The sequence below is a fragment of the Macaca thibetana genome, chromosome 11 (assembly GCF_024542745.1).
Source record: "Macaca thibetana thibetana isolate TM-01 chromosome 11, ASM2454274v1, whole genome shotgun sequence".
NCBI lineage: Eukaryota > Metazoa > Chordata > Mammalia > Primates > Cercopithecidae > Macaca > Macaca thibetana.
In genome coordinates, this window is record NC_065588.1 from 48,616,116 (window position 1) to 48,622,776 (window position 6,661).

Here is a 6,661-nt window from a genome sequence, read left to right on the forward strand (position 1 = left end):
GGAGTGTAAAATGATGTAGTTGCTTTGGAAAACAGTTTGTCAATTTCTTATGGAGTTAAACATGCACTTATCAAATGATGCAGCAATTCCACTCCTGGGTATTTCCTCAAAAGAAATAAAAGCAGATCTATACGGAGACTTGTACATGAATTTTATAGAAACTTTATTTATAATAGCCCCAAATTGGAAACAATCCAAATGTGTACTAGTAGATGAATGGATAAACAAATTGAGATACAGTCATACAATAAAATATTATTCAGCAACAAAAAATAGTGAACTAGATTCATTCAGTGGTGATTAGATTGGAGCATACATCTGTCAAAATTTGTTGAACTGTACTTTTAGAATGTGTGCGCTTTATTGAGATACAATTGTATGCAAATTATATCTCAATTAAGTTGATAAAACAATGATTTAAATTGCATAAGATATTTAGAAATAAATCTAACACATATGCAAAAGACTTACACCTAGAGAAATATAAACATTATACAAAATGTTATAGGAAACAAAAGATAAAGAAGACATAATTAAATGAAGAGATATATCATGTTCTTAGATAGGAAGCTTTACTATCATAAATATGTTAATTATCCTTAAACTGATCTACAGAGTTGATGCAATTACACTCAAATTCCAAACAAAGATTTACATAATTCTTGACAAGTTGATTCTAAAATTTATGGGGAAGAACGAAGGTCAAGAATAGCTAAGGAATGATGAAAAGGAAGAAATAGGTACTCTCTATTTCAGGGATTATAATGTATTATAGAGTTATAGTAATTGAGAAAGTATAGTACCCACACAAGAATAGACAAACTGGCCAATGGAACAAAATAGCCCTAAATTTATTTGTAAATAAATCAATGATTTTGTTGTACAATAGAAGTGGTATGGCAGATCAGTAGTGAAAAGGACTATGCATTGGTTAACCACATGTAAAAAATAAAATTAGGTCCCCGTTCTCTCTTATACACAAAATCAGTTTCAAATTAATTTAAATTACAAATATCAAAAGCAAAACTTTAAGAGTTTCAGAAGAAAATATTGGAGAATATTTTTCTGACCTTGGTGTAGAGAAGGATTTAAATGGATTCCTCCATTTAAACAAGGCACATAAAATGCTCAACATAAAAGACTGATAAATTAAATTACATTAAAACTATCAACTTTATTTTTCAAAATAGGTGACAAAGTGAAAAGATAAGCTGTAAACGATAATATTTGTGATATATATAAGTGATATAATAGTAATACTCAGAAATATAAAGAACACTTATAGTCATTTAGAATAAGGCAAAAACCCAATAGAAAAATAAAGGCAAAAGAAAAGGAAATACACACGTAATAGATATTTAAAGAGATATTAAACTTTAACAGTAATCATGAAAATATAAAGTAACACCAAAAATGAGATTGAATTATTTAATTGTTGGAAATTAAGACAAAGAGAATATGAATCTTTTTCACATTGCTGAGCAAAATGTGAATTGTTATAACAACTTTGGAAAATAATTTTATATTATAAAGTTAACACCTTTATAAGATTGTGACCATCTTATGAGTCAGAAGTTCTGTTTGTAGTTGTATACAAATCCTCACATATGTGCATCAGAGGATGTGTAGAAAAATCTTCATAGCACCACCTTTGTAAGAGAAAGAAACAAAACAAAACAATAATAGAATTACCTAAAGTGTGGTATAGTCACACAATGGAATACTCTAAGAATGGAATACTAATACGATAATGGAGGAATACTAGCTACATGATATTGAATTAAAAAAAGACCTTGTGTGACACCCTTTTTATAAAAAAAGAACAAAAAACTGAAACAAATATATATTTAGGCATATACATGTATGCGATAAAACTAAGAAAAAACAAAGGAATTTTATTAACTTTAGGGAAGTGGTTACCTCGGGTGGTTAGTAGAGGACAGGGTAGGGAAGGAGCATGGAGCTAAATGTAAATTACTAGTAAGGTTTTAGTTTTGGGACAGTAGGTGGGTTCATGAGTATTTCATTTTCATTCTATTATTAAATAATAAAGTAATATGCTAGTTATAAGAAATAAACTTAAAACATGAGGACATAAGTTGAAAGTAAAAGAATGTGTTAAGGTGATTGGTTAGATCAGATTGCCTTACACATAGTAGAAGTAAATGATTTTTCCATGAAACTTATTTCAGTAGATGTGTGTATATTTGTATGTAGATAGTGATTCATGATACAACATATATTTCTTATTTAAAGTTGAGGTTAAAAAACAGTTTGACAACTAGTACCCCAAAGAACCTTTTGCTGAGGTCCACCAGCAGATATGTACAAGCAAGTTCATGGCAGCATTGTTTGTTATAACAAAAACAAAAAACACATGTGCTGCCTATAGGAAAATGCATATATATGTGTATATCTATCTATATCTATATATATAGTCATACTTTGGAATACTATACAGCACTGAGAAATAAAACTATATGCATCAAAAAGATGAATCTCAAAACTAGAATGTTGAGGAGGAAAAAGCAAGTCATAGAAATGTACAAGGTGTAATTCTGTTTATATAAAACTTAAAGGTAAGAAAACTCAGCACTAGTTTAGGGATACACACATATGACATAGTAATAAAGAAAAGCAAGAGAATGACCAACATAAAAACTCAGGACAGTGGTTACTTTGGGGATCAGATGGGGTTAGAGACGGATAGAGATGGATCAGAAAAAATCCCGCAGGGGGGTTTGAAGGTACTGGTGGGTACACAAGGATTTGTTTTATTATTGTTGCTATTGAAATCAATAAATGTAGGTTTTGCATACTCTTTTGCATGTATGAGAAATTTATAAAACAAAAGGAAAATGCTGACAGCAGCTTGTGCTCTCTAGCCCCTACTCACTCCTACAGGTTAAAGTCATTGCCTTACCCAAGATTTCCTACCAAGTTTTGGGACTGGCATCCCCAGTCTCAATTTCTTGCCCTCCTGTCAATCTTCTACACTGCTTCTAGACAATCACTTCTCATGTCAGGCCACTCTTCTGCTCAAACACTCTCTGTGGCTCCCCAGTGCCCATCCATAAGCTTAAGCTCTTCAGCTCCACACATTTCCTCCATCTGAGGTAGCCTTCCCCTCCTCCACTTTCCTTTAAGTTCCACTTCAGCCCAGAAACTTCCATTTTCCCATCTGGGGTCACAGTGTGGCTCCCTTCTACCCTATGCCCCTGAGGCCTCCTGGGCAGAACTCTGTGATTGTAATGAGGTGAGGTCACAGAGCCCCCAGGAAGAAGAGGCCCTAGTCCTCAGTGGCAAGGATTCTGGTAGCTCTTGGGTTGGAGCTGGGCTTTGGTGCTCAAGAGAGGCTTGGAGGAGACCACAGTTCTTTCTCTATGGTGAGACTCATACACATGGCTCCCTGGTCACACAGGGATGAGGTGTCTTGGACTCCACCCAGATCTGTTGGGCATACAGCTTTTGGGAACAGGAGCAGAAAAAGGGGGCAGTGGGAACACAGAAGAGATTGAGATGATGTTCCCTGGCTGTTCGTGTATTGAATGCACATGGGGGCGAGGTGCAAGAAGGGAAGGGGTCCCCTGACTTCATAGACAGCACTTCCCTTAGCAGCCTTGGGTTTGGAGAAGAAGCTGGAATCTAGATCACTGTCCCTGGTGTCTGATTAATGGCATTCAAGTTAAGGACATTTCTTCCTAATCCTAGATTTTAAAATGTGTTTTTTAAATTAGGAAATATTGAATTTCATTAAATTTTTTTTGTTCTAATTTAAATGGTTAGATGTGGTAAACTACAATAATCAGTTTCCTAGAGTTTAACTCTCCCTGTTCCTGGGATAAACCTCATTTAGAGGTTTCAAATGTCCCCATCACGGTCTCACCTTCCAAGATCAAGTCAGGCCAAAGAAAGTGTAGTTTTTTTTTTGTCTTCTCTTTCCTCCAAAGAGTCATCAACAAAAGTGAGTTATATGAATCTAAGGCAGGAGTGATCAGAGCGCACCAGGGAGCTTGCAGGGTGGAAGGACTGCTGTCTGGGAGGGTCAGGAGTGTGTGTCCTGGGGAATGCGAAAACGAAACTTAGTGGACGGATGGACTCACCTGCTTCCTCCTTCTTCCCGCAGGCTTGGTCTGGGATTTGGGGCAGGGAGCATCAGTAAGTAAACAGTAGGCTGGCGTGGTCGGATCTTATTATCTTATTCTCCTTATTCCCTCCTTCCCCGTCCACACCTTGGCGTGCCTCCTCTTAAGAAGGCAGAAGGGCTGTGTTTCTGTTCCTGTGTCTGTGACAGCTCCCTCTGTGCCTCTTCTTTTGTCGGGGGCTATTTCTTCTCTCGGGGGTGACTCTGTGTTTGCGTGTGTGGGGAAGGGGGTCCTGTGGTCTGTTCTTTGGGGAGAGGTCTGTGTACCTGTTCCTTTGGAGGAGTTTATACGTCTGTCTCCTGGTGGGGAGGAGGGTCTGTGTATCTATCCGCTGGAGGAGATGCCTGCAACTCTGTCTTCTGGGGCTTGGGGTTGGGGTACGCAAGGGCTTTCCTCCCTCCGACAGTAGTCCTGCGTTCCGCCGGTCCCCGCCCCGGGCTCCGCCCGCCTGCTCCAGCCCCGAGCTGGCTCCTGCGCCCTGGAGAACAGCGCCCCTGGCGGCGGCTACGCGCTCTGCGGTTCCCCTGGCTGTGGCTGTGTCCGGGGCTTCAGCAGCGGGGGCTCCCGCAGATGTTGAACCCTTCCCGCCTCGCTCCGGAGAAGACAAGGAACCCTCAGCTTCTGCCCTAAAGACTTAGCCCTCTTGTCTCAGATGCCCCCTCCCATACAGCTGACCCCACATCATCTTTTCTTTTTGCCCCCAACACCGGGGTGTGAGGCGTTGGAGCACAGTTTACGGGACTATGACCATCCCCAGTGCAGATGGCCTGGACGCTGGTGCCGCTGGGTAGAGGTGGTTGGCCAGCTTACCTGGACCAAGAACCCTGCCCCTCGGAACTGCCCCCTTCCCTTCTTTCCAGGGACTTTTCTTCAATAAACAGTTGTGCAGTGGTCTGAGCTGCCAGGCGTTTAAACCTGGATTCTCCAGGCCATTCCCAGAGCGCAGACAAACCTGGCTGTGGTGGAGGGGTCAGGGCAAGAACAATACCAGGAAGCAACCTCCTCCCCTCCTGGTGTGCGGGTGTATGTGACTTAAGCGTATGGTGATTCGATATTATAGAACCAGGGTCTTTAGGATGGGGAGCCCGGAGTCCGTGGGGAAAGCGAGAGAAAGGGTTCATTCATGCAGAACGGTCTAGCCGGGGCGCATAGCGTCTGGTCAGCAGAGCTGAGAATTCCATTCTCCATCCGTCCATTCACTGTACACGTACTTACTGAATGGTCTCATAGTGCTTGGTGCAGGGGACAGGATGGTGAGGAAAACACTCTAGGATTCCTGGAGATGAGGTTCTGGGTAGGGAGGTGGGCCATAGATGAGGAAACCGAGCAGAAACAGAAAAGGGTGGGATGGGGATTGGGTCAGTGCCTTCTAGCTCCCTGATGGGGCACTTGAGGACAGGTGGCCCTTGCAGATGGGGGCTGGAGAGATATGAACATATCTCTTGGCTTGGGTGGCCAAAGCCTGAGTTCTGATTTAACACACAGTTGGGCCACCCAGTTCTGTTAATATGATCTGGTGGTGGGCAGGGGAACAACACACAGGGGTGGAAGAAAATGTGGGCTGTGAAATCCGATAGAGGCTCCGGCTGTGTCTCTACTTCAGATCTAGGGTGTAAGTTGGTCCAAGTTTTTACAAGGCATTGAACTTTGGCGGTTGGAAGATAGACCAGTCTGGGGAGTGGGGTGGCTAGATAAAGGCTGGGTTTCTGGGTTCTTTCCCTGCCACACAGGCTCAAGAGAAGCTTCTATACAGTGAGCCCACATTCCTTTCTATTGCATGAAGTTACATCATCAATACAACAATAGTTTCTGCTTTCTATGTGCCTGGGTGGGGCTAAAGTGCGTCATTGGCCAGAGGCCTGGGCTTTACCTTTTAAGGCACTCTAGTGCCAGAGTGTCTGATGTGTTCTTCTGGGTGCCTGCCCGGAGGACAGGTATCCAAAAAGCCCTCTTCTTGTGTAAACAGAAAAGTCTCATGCAAGAGGAATGGGACTGAAACTTGGCTGGCAGGCTGCCACCCTCCTGAGGGGGTAGGAGGCATGGCCCCACTGGGCTCACACATCAGCCCTGGTTGATAAATACTGACCTGCCAACACTCGCAAATGCAAACAAGCTGCCTGAAGATTATTTCAAGGTTCTTTAGTCCAGCTCTGTGCTCCTTGCATTTTGCTAGGGAATCATGAGATTCTGTGCGATTCAAGGCCAATTTTCTCCAGCTCCTGCTGTGATGATCATGTCAACAAGGGAACTTCATGGGAATTGTAGGCAGGATCTAGGATGTACATTCTGCAACCTGCGTCATTCAGGACTGGTTGCTCACATTTTCCTTTTTCAAATACCGAATCTGGACTTGCCTGATGTCAATCCAGAAGATCCCCAGGGCTTTGGGGTCAGGTTTGAGTTTCTTCCTGGGCCAGGGCCATGTGGGTCACAAGCAGTGTTTGTGGTTTGGAGACTAATTCCCTGAGAGGCTCCCCTGGCCATGGGCCACATTCCAGCCTGGGGTGGGAGGAAAC